This window comes from Rhinatrema bivittatum, chromosome 1, assembly GCF_901001135.1.
Source record: "Rhinatrema bivittatum chromosome 1, aRhiBiv1.1, whole genome shotgun sequence".
In the NCBI taxonomy this organism is placed as follows: Eukaryota; Metazoa; Chordata; class Amphibia; order Gymnophiona; family Rhinatrematidae; genus Rhinatrema; species Rhinatrema bivittatum.
In genome coordinates this window covers 38,776,363-38,797,022 of record NC_042615.1, presented here as the reverse complement: position 1 = coordinate 38,797,022, position 20,660 = coordinate 38,776,363, and the positions used below count along the sequence as shown (strand labels likewise).

Below are 20,660 nucleotides of genomic sequence, written 5' to 3'. Positions count from 1 at the left end.
CCTGGCCAAGAGCACCCCTCCTGAGTTAAACATCAGCCAGAGAGGGGACTCAGTGTGAACCCTATTCCTCTCTCCCACCCAAGTTAAAAGAAAAAAAGTAGTAGCCAGGGTACCTAAATTCTCTCCTGACTCCCCAACCTCAGCCAAAGGAGGAGAAAAGCTTACCTCTTCCTGCCTAGAAGTTGGTGTAGCTCTCAGTTGTACCTGAGTCAAACAACTTCTTACAAGCCTCAACCTGATACTAAACTCATCAAAAACGGAACTTCTACTCATCACTCCAGAAAACAGCTCCATCACATACACTCATCCTACAGTACCAAGCACTACACAAGTGAGAGATCTAGGAGTTCAAATTGACAATCACCTAAATATGAAAGCTAACATCAACAAAACCACCAGAGACTGCTTTTACAAGCTCCAAGTGCTGAAAAGAATACGACCTCTCTTCCACACACATGACTTCAGAACGATCCTACAATCAATCATTTTCGCAAAGCTGGACTATTGCAATACCATCATGCTTGGTCTCCCTTCATCACACACCAAACCATTACAAATGGTACAAAATGCCTCTGCCCGTATACTCACCAACACCAGGAGAAGAGAACACATAACACCGATCTTGATGGACCTCCATTGGCTGCCCATCCACTTCAGAATAATCTACAAGGCCATTCTCACCATTTTCAAAAATATCCATCAATTAGCCCCAATCGATCTCCATATTCCCCTCCGATTACACCATTCCATAAGACCGACAAGAGATGCTTACAAAGGATCACTTCAAGTACCTCCAGCCAAGACTACCAGACACATCACGCTTAGAGATCGGGCATTCTCCACAGCCGGTCCAACATTATGGAACTCCATTCCCCCGGATCTTAGAATGGAACCCAACATCTCAACATTCAAGATAAGACTCAAAACGTGGCTGTTCACACAGGCCTTTCCTAACTCCAACCCCATCTAATCTCCCTTCACGCAACAAGCTCCGCTAGTATTAGCGTTAATAGCCACCTTTCAAAATGTTATTTATACTTATATTTCACTATCTAATCTTCATTTCCCTTCTCATTCCAAGTTATTGTTGTCCTTGTTATATGTAACTGCTTTTTTGCACTTTTGTTAAATGGTAAAGTTTCACCCCTGTTTCTTGTGAACCAGCATGATGGGACCACTGTCTTGAATGTTGGTATATAAAAAACTTAAATAAATAAATAAATAAAATTAATTTATTCACTTTACTGGTTGGCCACTGATTTGGTATGGATGTGCATGCATACATCCATTTGTTTCATTCGTTTGGACACCTATCGCATATCTAACGAATGAACAAATGTACGCACAATTAATGCTGTGTACCTATCAAACATACAGAGAACGGGCCTTTTCCACCGCTGGACCATCATTATGGAATACCATACCCCCTGACCTCAGACAGGAACCTTGCTTACCAACATTCAGAAAAAGACTAAAGACATGGTTGTTTAGGCAGGCCTTTCCTGATCACATCTGACGATCACAACGGACTCTTATAACTCTCTCCAGACATACCACAACCACTTGTAAATTTCCCATCAACACTATGTAATTAATTGTAACACTTTGTAAATAAGTTAATTTATTCTGCTCATTCTTATTGCCTAAATTATTCCAGCTACTCTTCTTCTCAACCAAGTTCAATTTTCCCTTGTTTTATTGTAACTTTTTTTATATCTACCTATAAACACCAGTTTTTCGTTCAATGTTATCACTCCCCTGTTTCCTGTAAACCAGCATGATGTGATTTTATCATGAATGCCGGTATAAAAAAAAGCTTTAAATAAATAAATAAATAAATTTGTTTTGTGTGTACATTTCACTGTTCTTATATAAGTGCTTACATACGAAATGAATGAAACGAATGGATATCCAAAAACTAACAAATGCACATCCCTATTGTTTGGTCCTTTTGCCATCAGTTGACTGAAAAAGGAAAAATCCTTCAGTTTTCCCCCTATTAAAGTGGAAAATATTCCACCCCCTTTAAGATGGAATATGTTACAAAGAAATACATTACCTCTTAAAAATAATTATCTTGATACAATAAACAAGACTAATCCCCATTCAGAAATCCAATAGTGACAACAGCTAGAAATAATAAGCAATGATATTTATTTATTTTATATATTCGTCAACTTCGCGCCAGCATCTACGACTTCTCGGCCTTTGACATCCTCTACTCCACCTCAGGACCGAGGGGATTGTAGAGACAAACATTGCCACTGGCATCGAAAGTCTCGGACCATCGAGGGAGCGAAATTATCGACCTCTCCATCGTCCGAACCGCCATCGAAGAAAACCCCGTCCAGAAAAGGCACCGACCTTTTCGGCAACCGGGTCACCGAGGCAACCCTCACTCGACAGGGTATTGGGAGCCGCGACTCCGCCTTTAACGGTGGTCCCTCTGGCTATGCCTCTGCCTCCTTCTTCTGTTCCGGAGCCGGGGCGACTTGCTCCAGGTCTCCGAGAAGAACTGGACCGGATGGTTCAGGAGGCCATCGACAAGGCGATGCATCGACTCCAGGTTCCTCCAGCACCGACACCAGTACCGATTGCGGAACCGACCACTGACCCGATTCCGGCAGCGTTGGCACCACTGCTTTCGAGGATGGAAGCACTCATGGCCGCTTTTTCCACCGATGGACCCTGGGTCACCGATGGCTCTGGTGCCCTTCCCACTTGCATTGTCATTGGGAGGAGAAACACTGTTCCGCATCCCTCCTTCAGGAGTTCTGCCGATGCCTCAGCCGTCGATGCCGATACGTCCGGTGCCACCGATCCACCCATCGGTGCCAACGCGTCCATCAGCACCACCGAGCCATCCATCGATGCCTTCGATGCCTTCAACGGTGCCTCCAGTTACTCCTTCGAGTCCTTCAGAGCCTCGACCAGGACCTTCAGGGATCCCACCGCCCTGTCCTCCTCTAGTCCCTAGAGGAGCAGGAGCTGATCCCTACGACACCTGGACTGATGATTCTTCACCAGACACCGATGATTTGTTTACACCACCTTCACCTACTGAAAGTAGAAAGTGTTCTCCTCCAGAGGGACCTTTCCTTCATAAATTTTGTGAAGGAGATGTCTGAATTGGTACCCTTCTAATTGCAGACAGAACAAGATGATAGACATCAAATGATGGAGCTGTTACAATTCCTGGATGCTCCCAAGGAAGTAACCCCCATCCCCCTATCCACCAGGTTCTTCTAGATCTCCTAAAAAAGAATTGGGAACATCCTGGCTCTGTGGCTCCAGTCCACATGAAAGCTGACACCACCTATCTTGTTCAGTCAGCTCCAGGTTTTTGCAAACCTCAATTGGATCACCAATCTGTGGTTGTCGAATCTGCCCAGAAAAGAGCAAGGAGAGCAAAACCTCACACTTCCTTTCCCCCAGGCAAGGAACAGAAATTTCTAGATGCCATTGGTCACCGTGTCTTCCAGGGATCAATGCTCATCTCCAGAATTGCCACTTATCAGCTCTGTATGATCCAATATAATAGGGTCTTATTTAAGAAGATACAAGACTTAACAGACTCCCTGCCTCAGCAATTTCAAGAGCACCTCCAAACCATAGTCAACAAGGGTTTTGAGGCAGGCAAGCATGAGATATGATCATCTTATGATATCTTTGATACTGCAACCAGGGTATCTGCAGCTGTTATCTCGGCAAGACGATGGGCCTGGCTCAAGTCTTCCGACCTTTGCCCTGTAATTCAGGATAGATTGTCCAACCTCCCCTCTGTAGGAGACAATCTATTTGGCGAGCAAATTCAATGGACGGTGGCGGAACTAAAGGACCATCATGAGACCCTGAGACAGCTCTCTCTCATGCCTTCCGAATATTCTTCAAAACAGCCTTTTAGAAAAGACTCGAAGAAGTCATTCTTCCGCCCGAAGAAGTCCTACCGTAGAGATAGAACTTGTTTCTGTGCAACGGTATATAAGAGCTGTACAAATAAATAAAAATAAAATACCCACCACCAATTAGAACCCGTTCTACGAGACCGTTCCAGAAAGCCCAGTCTCGTCAGACACGGAAACAAAAACCGCAAACAGCCCCTCAGCCGGGCCCTGCTTCTGGTTTTTGACTCTTACATAGAGAGCAGCAGCCAGCTTCCATTGCCCCACATACCTGTGGGAGGTCGATTATGCCATTTCAACAACAGGTGGCACTCAATCACCTCAGACCAGTGGGTCCTAGCGATAATTGCTCAAGGTTATCGTCTGAACTTTCTCTCCATTCCACCGGACTCCCCACCTCTACCGACGTGGAGAACTTCCAATCACTCACTGCTTCTGGAGCAGGAGGTCTCCCTCCTCCTCCAGTCCAGCGCAATAGAACCAGTGCCATACTTACAACAAGGACTAGGGTTCTATTCCTGGTACTTTCTAATCCCCCAAAAATCGGGAGGCGTTCATCCAATTCCAGATCTACGTGCCCTCAACAAATACCTCCAGTGAGAGAAGTTCAAAACGGTAACCTTGGGCTCTCTTCTTCCTCTTCTACAAAGAGGAGACTGGCTCTGCTCTCTAGACCTCCAGGACGCATACACTCATATCGAGATAATTCCATCTCATCTCAAATACCTGAGGTTTTTATTAGGCCCCCAAGCCTATCAGTTCTGAGTACTTCCATTCGGCCTTGCGTCTGCACCACGAGTCTTCACAAAATGCCTCGTTGTAGTTGCTGCCTTCCTCAGAACTCAAGGTGTTCACATCTACCCCTATCTAGACGATTGGTTAATCAGGGCTCCCACTCAGCAAGCTGCTCTTTCATCCCTACATCTTACTTTACACACTCTAATTTCACTCGGATTTCTTGTCAACTATGACCAATCCTGCTTAGTCCCATCCCAAACCTTATCGTTCATTTGGGCAGACTTGGACACCTTGCAGGCAAAGACTTTCCTGCCTTGACAGCGAGCTCTCACTCTCGTGTCTTTTGCACACCAGCTGCAGTCTCAACACTCCACGACTGCACACCGCTTTCTCATCCTCCTGGGACACATGGCATCCTCAGTTCAGGTCACCCCAATGGCCCACTTGGCCATGAGTCATGCAGTGGACTCTAAGGTCACAATGGACTCAATCCATTCAGCCCCTGTCGACCATTGTCCACGTAACCGACTCACTCTGTCTCTCTTGCCTGGTGGAAAAATCAGATGAATCTCCTCCAGGGCTTGCACTTCCAGGCTCCAGACCCTCAACTAACTCTCACCACCAATGCTTCCAACCTCGGATGGGGAGCCCACGTCGCCGATCTGCAGACACAAGGATCTTGGTCTCCAGAGGACGCCAAACACCAAATTTAAATTTCCTGGAGCTGCGAGCAATCAAATATGCTCTCAAGGTATTTCAGGATCGCCTCTCCAATTGAGTCATCCTGATCCAGATGGACAACCAGGTGGCCATGTGGTACATCAACAAACAGGGAGGGACGAGCTCCTACCTTCTGTTTCAGGAAGCTGCATGGATATGGGCGAGGCCCTCTCCCACTCGATGTACCTCAGGGCCACCTACTTGCTGGGAGTGTACAATGTGTTGGCAGAGAAGCTGAGTCGCACCTTTCAACCGCATGAGTGGTCTCTCAACCCTCAGTGGCGGACTCGATCTTCCAACGATGGGGTTATCCTCAAATAGACCTCTTTGTGTCACCTCAAAATCGCAAAGTAGACAACTTCTGCTCTCTCACTCGCAGCCAACACTATCAGCCAAGAGACGCGTTTTCCCTCTCATGGGCAACCGGTCTCCTATACGCATTCCCTCCACTTCCACTTCTCCCGAAGACTCTCATGATATTACTTCAAGACATGGGAACCATGATCCTGATAGCACCTCACTGGCTGCGCCAAGTGTGGTTTCCAGTACTTCAGGATCTTTCCATTTGCAGGCACATTCCCTTGGGAAAGGACCCGCTTCTAATCACTCAAAATGACGGGTGCCTATGCCACCCCAATCTTCAAGCCTTGTCCCTGACGGCATGGATGTTGAAAGGTTAATCCTTCAGCCACTTAACCTTTCTGAACCAGTTTCCCATGTCTTGATTGCTTCACAGAAGCCTTCCACGAGAAAATCTTATTCTTACAAATGGACCAGGTTTACTTCATGGTACTCTGCTCAGTCCCTTGACCCCTTTATCTGTCAAATCACGAAGTTTCTAGACTATCTCTGGCATTTGTCAGAGTCTGGTCTAAAAACTTCCTCCATCAGGATGCATGTCAGTGCGGTAGTCACCTTCCATAAAAGTATCGGGGATGTTCCCATATCAGTACAACCCCTTGTCACACGTTTTTTGAAGGGCTTGCTTCACCTCAAGCCTCCTCTGCGTCCTCCGGCCCCTTCTTGGGACCTCAACCTAGTTTTGGGTTGGCTCATGAAACCACCTTTCGAGCCTCATCAATCCTGTGACCTTCAATATCTCACATGGAAAGTGATTTTCCTTTTGGCAATCACTTCTGCTCGCAGAGTTAGTGAATTACAGGCTCTAGTTACCTACCCACCTTACACTAAACTTCTGCAGGACCGGGCAGAAACTACCTAAGGTAGTTTCGGAGTTCCATCTCAATCTATCCATCATTCTACCTACTTTTTTTCCCAGACCCATTCCAACCTAGAAGAGCAGGCTGTGCATACCCTTGACTGTAAACAGGCTCTAGTGTTCTACCTAGACCATACAGCTGCCCACAGGAAAAGCACTCAATTGTTTGTCTCTTTCCATCCTATCAAATTTGGGCAGCCTGTGGGTAAGCAGACTCTCTCCTCCTGGTTGGCGGACTGTATATCCTTTTGCTATCAGCAAGCAGGCATTCCACTTCAAGACCATGTTAATGCACACTCTGTGAGGGCCCTGGCGACTTCAGTAGCACACCTACGATCAGTGCCGCTTCCTGACATTTGCAGGGCTGCCACCTGGAGTTCTCTCCATACCTTTACAGCCCATTATTGCTTAGACAAAGCCGGAAGACAAGATTCCATCTTTGGCCAGTCTGTCTTGCGCAACCTATTTACAACGTGACGTACCAACACCCTTCCGCCTGCCCGGTGGGGTTCAGGATGCCCTCTACCAAATTCCACCCCAGTTGTCGTGCCTGTTGCACGTCTATGGGTACATTTGGTGCATGTTCGGACATCCTCAGCTCTGTACTCACCCATATGTAAGGACTACCATCCTGCTTGTCCTGTGAGAAAGCAAATGTTGCTTACCTGTAACAGGTGTTCTCACAGGACAGCAGGATGTTACTTCTCACGAAACCCGCCCGCCGCCCCGCAGTGTTGAGTTCGTAACGTTTTCTTATTTTATTTTCGCCACTACTTGTAGCTTTTTAACAAGACTAAAGGGGGGCCCCTGCTGGCTGCAGGGTTAGTGCTGTGCTGGGCATGCCCAGTAGGGGCCAGTCAAAATTCTGGAAACTTTGACAGAAGTGTTCCGTGATTGGGCTCCATCCTGTGATGTCACCCATATGTGAGGACTAACATCCTTCTGTCCTGTGAGAACACCTGTTACAGGTAAGCAACCTTTGCTTTACTTTAAATTATATGATAAAACCATTCATGGCTATCGTATTTTAATGTTTTAAAATCAATACTTGAAAATCATATCTAAGAATTGCTTAGTGCTGGCTAAGGGGCAGATTTTCAAAACGTATGCATGCGCGTCCATGTGCGCAATTTTATAACATGTGCACGCTGGCGCCTGCATGCTATAAAATTTAGGGTCGGCGTGCGCAAGGGGGAGTATAATTATGAAAATATGCGTGGCGACTCATCGGGGTCTTCTCCAGTTTCCTACCATAATCTCTCTTCCCCTTCTCCTATCCTGCCCTCCCCCATCCATGTCCTAACTACTCCTAATTTGTCTATTTTTCCTTTTGCTCCTGTCAAGGAGCAGGAGCAAGCTGCATGCGCCGGCACAGTGGCAAATGGCCGCTGTACCAGGCGGTTCTAACCCCGCCCCGCCGAGAAAATGCCGCCCCCCCCCCCTGCCTGCCCCTTTCAGGAAGGCATGCACTAGGCCCAGCTACACGCGTGAAGGCCGGATTTTACGCACGTGGCCGCCTGAAAACCCGCCCTTAAGTGTATCATATCATAAGAAAGCTATATAAATTTATAATGGCCATAAGCACAGAGTAAGCATTAACAAAGCGCACATTCTTTAAGACATAAGTATGTAAATAGGGGGGCCACGAACGAGCTTCCAGAGGGCTTCCAGCAGTAGTGAGCCAAGATGAAAAGGCAAGAGTGCTCGCCTCTGCTGTCTGTGGCCTAATGGAATGGTGTACCGTGGGAAAAAGTACACATGGCCAGTGGTGAACATGATCCCACCAGCAGCCAAAAAATCGGAAGAGAGGCCATGCAGTCGCCAGTGGATCTCATCCCACAGGTGGCTGAGCAAAGGTCACCCTTCCCATCATCTGTGCAGGCCCGCGGTACTACAACTCATGAGAGTAGCACTTTCACCATACTGAGATCAGCATGGAGAAAGTGCTAGCCCTACCAATTTTTATTATCACGGTTACTGCACCGAGGAGGCAGCAGAATGGGCTTCAGTTCCAGAAGCAGCAATGAGCAATCAGTGCCTCCCCAATAGCTATGCTGCAGCAGTGACAGCGGCAGCAGATGAATGAAAGAGGCTCTGAGGCTGCCATCAAAACAAAGAGAGGAGGCTTGCCTTCAGTGTGTGTATGAATGGGAACATGAGTGTGTGTATATGTGAATAAATGGGTTTGTGTGTGTGTTTGAGAATGGGTACCTGCCTGGGGGTCTGTGTGTGTGTGTGTGAGAGAGAATGGTGGTTTGTGTGGGTGAGAACCTGTGTGTATATGAGGAAATCTGAGGGAGTAAGAGCTTTTTTTGTGCATGGGGGGGAGGGATATGATCTTAGAATCTGTGTGTGAGAATGTGTGGGTGTGTATGAGAGCATGTATGTATATATGTGTATGTGACAGTGTATGTGTGAGAGAGAACAAACATGCGAGTGTGTGTTTCAGAGATAGAGGATAAAATGTGTGTGTCACCCTATTACCTAATCCTCAACAATCTCAGGGTGATTGGATATCAAGAGTTCCCAGGTATGAACAGCAGGGGCTTTTTGTTAATCCTTATTAGTTTTAATTATTGGGTGTTATTTGATATGTGTGCTGTTTTGAAATATTTTATTGGTGCTTAGGAAATTTAAAAGAAAATCTATGACTTTATTAGATGTTCTATTTGTCAGTAGTTTTGAAAAATGTATTTATTTATTAGTATGATTCTGCTATTATAATTGATGCTTTATGGTTCTTGATTTTATTGTTTTATGATGAATGATGGTTCGGTTTTTCTGATGTTACACTCAGTCTGGCTTCTTGGGGTTTCCATTTCAGTTTCTGTTTGCATATTGCTGTTTCTAATTTGTGATTCTTTATTCTGTATTTGGTGAGGGTATATCCCTGAATTGTGTGTGTGGTGAAGGTGAGAGATTCTGCTAGCATGTAGTGTCTGTGTAGGGATCTATAGCAATTGGGTTTGTTTTCTTTCCCCAGTAGGTGGTGTATTGGTATTCTAGGACCCAGTGTAATATTTACAGTGCTGCTTTTTTACAGGTAGGGTTCTTATTGTTTGAATTCATGGTGTTACTACTGTTACATTATGATAAGTTTGCTTTATAGATTTTGTGTCTTTTTTATGGGGTTTTGTGTTAGTTCACAATGTGTCTGGCAGTGGCAGGGCCGGCGGAAGCACTAGGCGAACTAGGCGGTCGCCTAGGGCGCCAGCTTCCCGGGGGCGGCACTGCCCCGGTAAAATTAAGAGAGCCGCGCTCAGCCGCTGCCCCGGTAAAATGAAAAGAGCTGCATTAAGCCGCCGCCCCCCCGATAAAAAATAAAAGAGCCGCTGCCGGCAGCCCGCCCCAAAAGACCCATCTGACCTCCCCCAGTGGTTCGCGTGCTCCCGGTCTCTCCCGCTGCTCTTTCTTCCCTGCTGCCGTTGCCGCCGGGCTATCAGCACGTTCAAGCCCAGCGGGAACGGCAGAAGTGCAAAAAAAAAAAAAGCTGTGGCATCCGCGGCTGCCCTTTTCTTCCTCCCGCCCCCCCCAACCCGGAACAGGAAGTGATGCGCGGGAAGGAGAAAGAGCGGTGCCGCATGAAAAAAATAGCAGCGACAGCAGCATCGGCCCCCGAGCAATTGAAGCAGCCGGTAATCGGGAAAGGAGTCAGCAGCAGGAGCCTCCCGCGGCCGATGGGATTCTTCTTTCTTGGCCTGCGGGGGCTGGAGGAGGAGGCTGTTGCAGCTACCATTTGTGCGGGGGGGGGGGGGGAGGAGGAAGTGAGTGAGAGAAAGAGAGAGAAGCAGCCTGCCTGTGTGTAAGTGAGAGCCTGTGTGTAAGTGAGAGAATGTATTTGATCGAGAGTATGTGTGTGATTGAGAGAAACTGGTCAGAGAGCTGATGTATGTGTATATGTGAGAGACAATGAAAGTGACTGCTCAAGGAGATGACTGATGTGTGAGAGTGTGAGACAGTCAGGGATGTGACTGATGTGTGTGTGTGTGTGTGTGTGTGAAAGAGAAAAAGCATGGAAGTGAGAACTCTGGGTATGTGAAAGAAAGCATTGGAGTGAGAAGCCTGATTATGTGAGAGAGAGCATGGGAGTGGGAAGCCTGTGTGTGTGTGCATGTATGAGAGAGAGACTGGTTGGTAAGGTGACGGTGTGACTGGTGTGTATGTGAATGTGAGAGAGAGAGAATGTGATTCAGGGAATGAGAAGCCTGTGCACCTGGAGAGCGAGCATGGAAATGAGAGAGAGACTGTATGTGTGTGTGTGTGTGTGTGTGTGTGTGTAACAGAGAGAAAGTGATTATGGGAATGAGAAGCCTGTGCATGTGGAGAGAACAAGCATGAGAGTGAGAGACTGGTGAGTGTGTGTGAGAAAGAGAAAGTGATTATGAGAGTGAGAAGCCCGTATATGTAAGTGGAACACGGGAGTGGGAAGCCTGTGTGTGTGTATGGTATGAGAGAAACTGTTCAGGAAGGTGACTGGTGTGTTTGTCAAAGACTGTTTGGGAGATGATTGGTGTGTGAGAGACAGAAACTGGCCATGGGGGCATGACTGGTATGGTGTGTGTGTGAGAGACATGGGCCTTAAGGAAGAGGACCATGAGTATAGAGCTTAGCCACTACTGCTGCTTCTGGTGTGTACTACAGCCTGCATGGAAGAGGAGTAAGAGAGCTGCTGGAGGGGGTAAGTAAAGATGGCTTTTTAAGTTTATTTTTCTTGATTGACTGCCATTTTAATTATTTAATATTATGTGATGTGTCTGCTTTTTTTGTTTGAGCAACAAGTATAGCTTTGGTTTATGTTTATTTTATTTATGTTTATTTATTTATAAAAGTTTCTATACCGTCGATAAGACAAATCATCTCAATGGTTTACATGGCATAAAAATGTCAAATAAGTGTTCTGTTATAAATACAGACTTCGTTATTTTCATTAATGCACAATGTAAGTTAATTGTGTGTGGAGGCGGGGGGGGGGGGGGGGCGGCATAGCTGACGTTTCGCCTAGGGCGCCTAATACCCTTGCACCGGCCCTGGGCAGTGGAAGGAGTTTGTGCTGCTCATACTGTGAGGTGTCTGGATGTGGTGTGGTATCTGCGTCTTTTTGTGTTTGTCTGTATTTGATTCTCTTCAGGTTGCTGAAAGGAACAATCAAAATTGGAATTTTGCGCTTCTGTCTGGCAGTGTGATTGCATGCTATTTGGCAAATGGTTCAACAGCTGATTGGTCAGTGACAGACTTTGACAAATACATATATATATAGAGAGAGAGATACAAAAAAATCAGGCAATATGTTAATTATGTAAAATTCTCAACAAACAGGCAAAAAAAACATTCCAGAGGAATGAGGAAAAAAGCACTAATGTGAATAAGGTTTCAATTAAAAATAAATCTTTACTGACTGTTATCTTGAAATTATTAAAATAAATAAGCAACTTAAGATTACTAAATGTGATACCTAACATCCACCTTACATGTATCCCTATGTTCATATATCCATCTGTGAGCAAGAATGAACCAGACCTGGCCTATACAAATCTCATTTGATAAATACCAGCTCAGTATTGCAAAATGAGATGAATGTTTACATGCCAAGAAAATATCAATTTATTACAGATGATATGATAACATGATCCCTCGAAACTAAATTTATAATACATTGTGGCAGCATCCATAACATTGTAAAAATTTGTGATTAAAAGATAAACAACATACAAAATGTCATCAATTTGCTAAAAACTAGCCATGAAAAACACTACTTAAAAAATTTCCAAGACCAAATATCTGATGTAAGGAATTTTTATTTATTCATGAACTGGATTTGGATTTGGAACTATAACAGTGTGGTGTTCCTCCTGGGTATGATGTTAATGCCCTGGCAAGGCTCCTTGTTTCACCAATACCAGCTTCCTCAGGGGGAACCCTAACATAAAGAACACCTGAAAATCTGTCAAAAAATATATATAACAAAATATGAAAAAAGTTCTTATTACTTTTTTTTTTAATTCATGAAAAAAGGACTGCATATGAAAATTACATAAGAAAATACTGTGTCACTCATAAAGTCTTTCCAGGTTATAAATATTTATAAAGGAGTCAGACCAAATTACCTTGTATGGGCTCCTCACTTTGAAAAAAAAGGAGGTGCCAGAAATATAAATAAACTCCGAACATCGATTAGCTTGTTAAATAGTCAAAACTAGATAAATCAAAAACAAACATGTTTATATTAGTATTCGGACTAACATGCATATCATGAATTAAAACCCCATTAGAAGGATTTAAAAAGGTAACATTAAAAAGTGACATCATAAACTAGGGATGTGCAGAAGGAAAAAATTTGTTTCGATTCGTTTTTCGTTTCGCTGGGACCCAAATTCATTGCATTAGTTTCATAGGGGGAAAAACCAATTCGTTGATTAGTTTTATTTGTTTTCCGTTTGCCATTAAAGTCAATGGGGGAAGTATTTGCAGCCTATTTTTGGCTGCAGAATTGGGGTTTTCAATTCTGATGAAACTTCTGGGGAGCAATCATCAGAACGAGAAAAGAGCTCCAAGGTACTTAGACTGTGGCACTCCTGGTATCCCTTTGCCCCTTAGGCATGAATAGCCTAAGGGGCAAAGGGATACCAGGAGTGGCAAGAATGCTTTAACAGAGGTGCAAAGCAGCAGTGAGAGTATCAAAAACACACCACAGCTTCAAAAGAGAGCACCGATAACAGTTGCATGAACCCTCGAAGGCAGCACGACAGGCAAAGTGGCAAGACAAATGGCATCAACATCCTACAGCATAATGAAGGGGGAACATAGCAAGCAGAAAGAGTGTCAGAAAAAACCACAAGGCACCGATAAAGGGACAAAGCAGCAGAAAGACTAGCACTAACACACTGAGGAACCATGATAGTGGCAAGATCACCACAAGGAGTAGAGTGAGTCGTCTGGTGTATGGCAGCAAGGCAGAGTGGCAGAAAGTTGATAGGGGCAAGACAGGCTGGCAGTGCGGAGGTAGTCTGGTCCCTGTGGTTTTGATAGGGGCAAGACAGGCTGGCAGAGCTGAGGTAGTCAGGTCCCTGTCGTTTTGATAGGGGCAAGACAGGCTGGCCCCGGGGAGAGTTCCCTTTCCTTTGCGAGGAAAGGGCTCCCTAGAATGGGTTTGCCCCTAGAGTGGGGTGTTTCTGTTGGCATCTAGTGAGCTCTCGCTGGTCTTTTAAAATCTGGTGGACGTAGCAGATATACAAACGAGAATTTTGAAGGCCGAGGTGGAGGAGGTTTCCATGTGAACAGTGGTTCAACATGGGTCAGCGGGTGCTAAGTGAGAGGCTGGATACACCCGGGGAGAGTTCCCTTTCCTTTGCACAGGAAAGGGCTCCCTAGAATCGATTGTTGGCCCCTAGAGAGGAGCATGAGTCTTCAAGAGTGGCGTGTCGACGTGGGAACACAGAGGATGAACTAGAGAACAACTACCACCAGTTTTCTATAGTACTAGAAACATTAATATTGGCACCTAAGAAAGATTTAGGGAAAATGGCCCATATTATGAAGGTCATGAAAACTGTTGAACATATGAAATATCCAAGCTCCAAGCTGGACAGACAGGTACAGCGTTTGAGGTCAAGCCCTTGTAGGGACGTATGGCTTGGACAGTGGACAGACAGGCACAGCGTTTGAGGTCAGGCCCTTGCACACACCAAACTTGCAACTACAAAAGAGGCCTACTGGAAATTTGGCTTAAAAGAGCACTACTGTCCCAATATATGTGAGTCTGCAAAAGTGCCCACAGACACATGATGCAGTGCCTTGATGTACACTACTACTAAGACTGCTCTGTGTGCAAAAAAAATGAAACAGCAGAGAAAAGACTTGACTGGAAGCCTGAGCAAGCACAATTCCTAGTGATGCTTCTTCTTGTTTGAAAATATCAACTCACACTATCTTCCACCCACACCCTGCCTGTGCCTGCAACTACCTACCCCAGGGGAGGGGTAAGATAAGCAGTGAAATGCCACTGCTAGCAGCTTGTCTCAGTGGGAGAGACAGAGAAAAAAGTGTGGTAAAAAAAATAGCCTGGCTGGCACTGCAGCAAAAACGAAAAAATATCTTTTTCAATGGAAAATTCTATCAAAGTAGCTAGCAATTGAATACAGATTTGAGACACTCAGACTAGCTCTGAGTAAAGCTACCTCCCCGGACAACCCCCGCAAAGAAAGAGCGTGGCACGCCGTGTGCTTAAGGTATAAATAGTACAGCGTCATGAGGAACAGCATCACAGAGCATTGAGTGAGCCTATTTGAACCAAGGCACCAGGGCAGGGCGCCATAGGCGCCCTGCGCTGGCCAGAAAAAACGAAGTAAGTCCGCTCAGCGCCGTCTACATCCCGTAGAGGAAGCGGTGAGCAAGGAACAAACAAAACACAGCCTCGGATCAACAAGATGCCAAGTTGACGAAAGGCACAAAACCCAGGGGAGGACTGGTGCGAGACAGCCCTCAGCCAAAACACACTGCCCTAGGGCAGAAAGGACTCACAACGGCCGCAGCCCGTGACCTTTAGCACATCATCGGAAGTCTCGAAACCAGCAACCCAAAAAAGGGGAAGGGGGTGAGGGCTGCCGGAGCGCTGCACCTAGATGAAAAGGTGCAGAGTGTAGGCGGGTGGGAGGGGGGGGCGGGCAGAGGACACAGCGGACAGCCCAGGTGGCAGAGAACAGCGGGATGGCGTTCCGGTGGACTGCCACTGCGTGCTCCGCCCGCAGCCTGGATCGGACCAGACGTCTGAAGTAAGCCTCGCAGGCGGCTGGATGCTCCCCTCCCAGCTGAGCCTCCCTCGTACATCGAATGGATTGTTTGGCCTCGGCCAGGAGGTAGTTCACCAACCGCGCTCGGCAACGAGTCGCCGGGCTCCCTGGCGCGGTGTAGCCGTAGACCAGAAGGTGGGGAGAAAACGCCAACCAAAACCGCAGCAAGAGGTTCCTGAGGAAGCTGAGGAATGGAGTGAGGCGGGGGCAGAACCAGTAGATATGCGGCACCGTCTCCGGCGCCTGGCAGAAGGGGCAAGCCGAAGTGCCGAGGACGGCTGCCATCACCCGGCCAGAGAGGATAGCCCCGTGTGCCACCCGCCACGCCAGGTCCGCGCTCCCCCGTGGGATCAGAGGGGTGTAAAAGGATCGCCATCGGGGTCCCCTATCCCCGCCTATCGTTCCTCTCCAGACGGTATCAGGGCGGGCAATCAGCGCCAGGTAATGGACTATATGAAGAAACAACAAATACATCGCCTTCCTCCCAAACTCCTCGAAGGAAACCTCAGGGAACAGGTGCAACCTGCTGAGGGACCGCGAGGGAAGGGGTCGGGCCGAGAGAGGGGGGTCCCGATGAATGGGGCCTATACTCAGGTCCGGAGGGGGGGGAACGGAAAAACCACGGGGACCTCCGGCCTGCAGACCCCCCTCCTGTTGAAAGAGACTCGTGCACAGGGCACCCTGGGCCCTTAAGGCCTCTAGCGCTGCGGTGACAGGGGCGGGATCGGGAAGGCCCATCCGCTGCGCCAGGATGAGTGGGTGCATCCAGGAGGTACGGTCCTGCGACAAAAGGTGACCGACCTTGGTGGTTCCGGCCGAGGCCAACCGACGGCATACCACGGGGGATTCCAAGATCTCCACACCCAGGGCAGGGTTGTGGAGAAGGGGTTCTTCCAAAAAATCCTCCGTGGGGACCGCCGGCCGCCTCGTCACGGAAACCATGCTCCAGGACTTAAAAACTTCTTGGTAGAAAGACGGCAGCGACGAGAGGTCGTGGTCGTACCCCCTCGCCTTTATCACAAACAGCTGCCAGTCGTACTGTAACCCGCCCACCTGGCGAAAGAAAAAAGCTGCCAGGGGGCGCCACAGCGGGGGCGGGTCTGCATATAGAAACCTCCGCAGGGCCTGGAGGCGGAAGGCGTGCTTCTGGCTCTGGAGGCACACGAGTCCCTGTCCGCCCTCTTCCAAAGGAAGGGCCAAGGCACCCGCGGAGACCCAGTGCTTCCTGCCGGCCCAGAAGAAGTCCAGCAACTTCCTCTGGGTCCGGGCGAGGAACCCCGCGGGGGGAGTCAGGGCGGTCAGCCTGTGCCACAGCATGCTGGACACAAGCTGATTCGCCACCAAAACCCGCCCGCGGTAGGACACCAACCGCAGCAACCCTGCCCACGACCGCAGGCGGGCATCGACCTTCGCATCGAGCTCCTGCCAGTTGGCATCGGCCGTGGGTTCCGCTGCGGAGAGGTGGACACCCAGATATTTCAGGGTCTCCCGGCTCCAAGAAAAATTATCAAACTCGCTCGGGAGCTCGCCCCTCTGCCACAGTCCTACCACAAGCCCCGAGCATTTGGCCCAGTTGATCTTGGCAGAGGATGCGGATGAAAACACCCGCTGGCAGGCGCGCATCCTCGCCATATCAAGCGGGTCCGAAATCAGGAGGAGCACGTCATCGGCGTAAGCGGAGAGGGTAAGGTGAAGCCCGGGGTCCTGCAGCGCCAAGCCAGTGAGCTTCCTGCGCAATAAGCACAGGAAGGGTTCAATGGCCAGCGCGTACAGTTGCCCGGACAAGGGACAGCCCTGACGTACTCCTCTCCTAAACGCCAGAGGCGCTGTTAGGGACCAATTTACCTTAACCAGACACTCTGCGGACTCGTACAGGAGGCGGAGAAGACCCACGAATCGGGGGCCGAAGCCGAATTCCTGCAGGGTCCCCATGAGATAACCGTGATCCACCCTGTCGAAGGCTTTCTCCTGGTCCAGAGACAGAAAGGCCACCGACAGGTCCATCCTACAACAGTAGTGAAGGAGATCCCGGACTAAAAAGATGTTATCAAAAATCGAGCGGCCCGGGATCGTGTAGGATTGGTCCGGGTGGATCACCTGAGCAAGCACGGGCCCTAGCCGCAGCGAAAGCGCCTTGGCTAGGATCTTATAGTCCGTGCAAAGGAGAGAAACGGGTCGCCAGTTGCGCAAGTCGCGGGCATCCCCTTTCTTGGGGAGCAGCGTCAAAACCGCTCGGCGACACGACAGCGGCAACTCCCCGTTCTCCAGGGCTTCCGCCAGGACCCGCAGGAGATCAGGCCCCAGCAGGTCAAAAAAATGGCGAAAAAACTCAACCGTCAGACCATCGATGCCCGGCGTTTTGTCGTTGGGCATCCGGTTCAGGGCCTCAGAAAGGTTCGCCAGACTCAAAGGCTCATCCAGCGCGTTTCTGCTGCTCTGCCTGACGGAGGGAAGCCCCTCCCACAGGATCCTGCAGGCGTCTGGGTCGACGGGATCCGGGGAGAAGAGGGTCGAGTAAAAGTCCCAGACCTCCGCCTGAATCCTCTCCGGATCACTGAAGGGGGCCCCGTCGGCAGCCACCAGGGCCGTGATCTGCTTCTGGGCGCCCCTCCTCTTCTCCAACCCAAAGAAGAAGCGCGAGCCGCAGTCCATCTCCCGAAGGAAATGGATCCGCGACCTCACGAACGCCCCCCGGCCCCGCCGCTCTTCGAGGTGACGGAGGGCGCACTTCTTCTCCATGTATTCATCACGCAGAGCCTGATCCGCAACATCAGAGAGGGCCGCTTCGAGATCCAGCACCTCCCCCTGCAAGCGCCAGATCTCTCCGCGTCGCTCCCTGTTAACGCCCCTGGCGTAGTCCTGACAGAGCCGTTTGAGGTGGATTTTCCCCACATCCCACCACAGGCACCGTGAGGCAAAGTCCCCCTCAAAGGTGCGCCATTCCACCCAGAACTCCTGGATCGCCGCCACGAGGCCCTCCTCCTCCAATAAGGAGTTGTTGAAATGCCAGTGGGTGGCCCGAGGCCCGGCCGAGTCGAGCCTCACCTCCACGAACACCAAATGGTGGTCCGAGAAGGCCGCCACCTCAATGGCACTCGAAAGGGTCCGTGACTTTAAGAAGCCCGTGACATAGAGCCGGTCGATCCGAGAGCGGCTGATTCGTCCCTCCCCCACTCGCACATAGGTGAAGGAGGGGGAGCCAGCCGGGTGATGCAGCTGCCAGGCATTGACCAGGGAGAAGCGACGGATCGTCTCCCCCAAGTATGCGGCGGAGGCGGGGTGCGGCTGCACGCCAGAACGGTCGGCAGCTTCGAGGGTGCAATTAAAATCACCCCCGAGCACCACCTCCTCCGTCGCATCCAAGGTCTGCAATAGGGTCGACAAACGGCGAAAGAACACCAACCTGGCGGGTCCATCGTTCGGGGCATACACATTGATCAAATGGACCGTGCAGCCACCGACGCGGATCCGCAAGTGTAGCATCCGGCCAGGCACGACAGATCGGACCGATAGCACGTCTGCCTGCAGGGACTCCGCGAGCAGGACGGCCACTCCCCCGGCATGTCTGGAGTGGCTAAGAAACGCCCTGCCGCACCACTCCAGAAGCCAAGCCGCCTCGTCCTCTGGAGCGGTATGGGTCTCCTGCAGGAGACTTACGGAGTACCCTCCCTTCCGAAGATAGGAGAGCACCCAGCTCCTGCGGAGGCCGTCCCTGCAGCCGTTGACATTCAGAGTGCTAAAAGTCAGAGCCATCCTCTGTCAGAACAAAAACAAAAGTGCACCCAGCCGAAGCGCCCCCTCAGGGAGCTACTTCGGAACAAAACCTCCGAGCCCGTTTGATGTCCTTGGCCCCCGGAGGTTTACTACCCTCGAGATGCGCCACGAGCGCGCCCGCTATCTTCCGGAGGCGCTCCTTGCTCGGCCATCGCTCGAGGGCTTTAGCGACACGAAATTTCCAACTGCGGGTAGCTCTAAGGAGCCGGTCGAGCTCAGAGACCGCCCCCCGTAAGGACTGGTCAAACTGAGCCGCTCCCGACCCCGGATGAAAAAGGGCCGGGGGGCCTCCTACCGGCGCGCTGGAGGAGAGCCGCGGCTCGCAGGAGGGCGCCGCGACGTCCCCCAGCTCCCCGTCGCTAGCAGCCGGAGTACCTCCGGGGTCCGGACACAACGCGACAGAAGAGATCCCCACCGGTGGCGCGGGGTCGCTCGGTTCGTCTGGGGAAAGGGGCCACACCGTCGGATTGAGGGCGGCGGCATCAGTCACCATCTCGTCACAGTCGCCCGCGTCGATAGGCCGGGACAGGCCTCCCTCCCCCCCACCGTGGCCGGGGGCCCCGGGGATAAGCCCCGGGGTACAGCCTGGTTCCCCGCCTTTACCAGGCTCCTCTCCCGAGGGGTTCCCCTCCTTCCCCCCAGGTGCCGCACTAAACGGGTGCGTCGCACCAGGTGGTGGCGGGGGGAGAGGGGGAAGGGGGGCCCTCGGGAGGCCGGGACCGGGGCCGAAAAGGAAGGGGCCGTCGCCGTCAATCGCGTTCGGGTCCAGGACGGAGCGGAAGGACAGGTCAATGCGGGGCATGGCGGTCCCAGGCGAGGCAGCCGTGGAGGACGCGTCAGGCTCCCGCCGGTCAGCGCTCAGCGGGTCGCCCAGTGCGGGCCGCAGCGCTCGCCGCTCGGCCGCCAGCCGTGCAGTGGTGAGACTATCACCCTTGTAGGTTTTATCAACCCGAGCCGCGGGCTCACTGAGGGGTTCCCCACGCCTTTTGCCCAAACCCGACAGCGAGCAACTAGGGGCGCTGTCGGGACCGGGAGAAAAGTCCACTCCGCCCTGAGACCCAGACGCTGTCACTAACAAGGCAAGCTTACATTTTTTCTTCCCCTGTGGGCCAGGGGAAGAGGGACCGTCAGTCGGTAAGGGGCCGCCGCCGCAGCTCTCAGGCACACCCGAAGTAGGCGTGTCTCCGCCGGAAGCGGGGACCACCTCCGCAGCCGAACTCCGCAAGTCGGGCGGGGAAGAGGCCGCGGGGACAGGCGCCACAGCAGTAGATGAAGCAACATCAGTGGGGGCGTCGGTGGGAGGAGGCCGGGGACCCTCCTCGGGACGAGCGCCCTCCGCCTCTAAGGAGACGGGGGGCGGGTCCCTCGAGGGGGTACCAGCAGACACCTCCACTGCCGGACCGCCGCCACGGGAGTCCGGAGCCCCCCGCGCAGATGATTGCGGGGGGGAGGGTAGGTTCACCCCGAACGCTTACCTCAGCGACAGCAGGGGCCAGGGCCTTCGTGCGTTTCCGGCGGGGC

General features: G+C 50.5%; 1 protein-coding gene across 3 annotated transcripts in view; it reads left to right on the top strand.

Annotated features, from left to right (window-relative positions):
- Positions 1-20,660, top strand: part of MGAT4D (MGAT4 family member D) — a 481,639-nt gene that overhangs the window by 191,081 nt on the left and 269,898 nt on the right. The gene's annotated exons all lie outside the window — the stretch shown is intronic.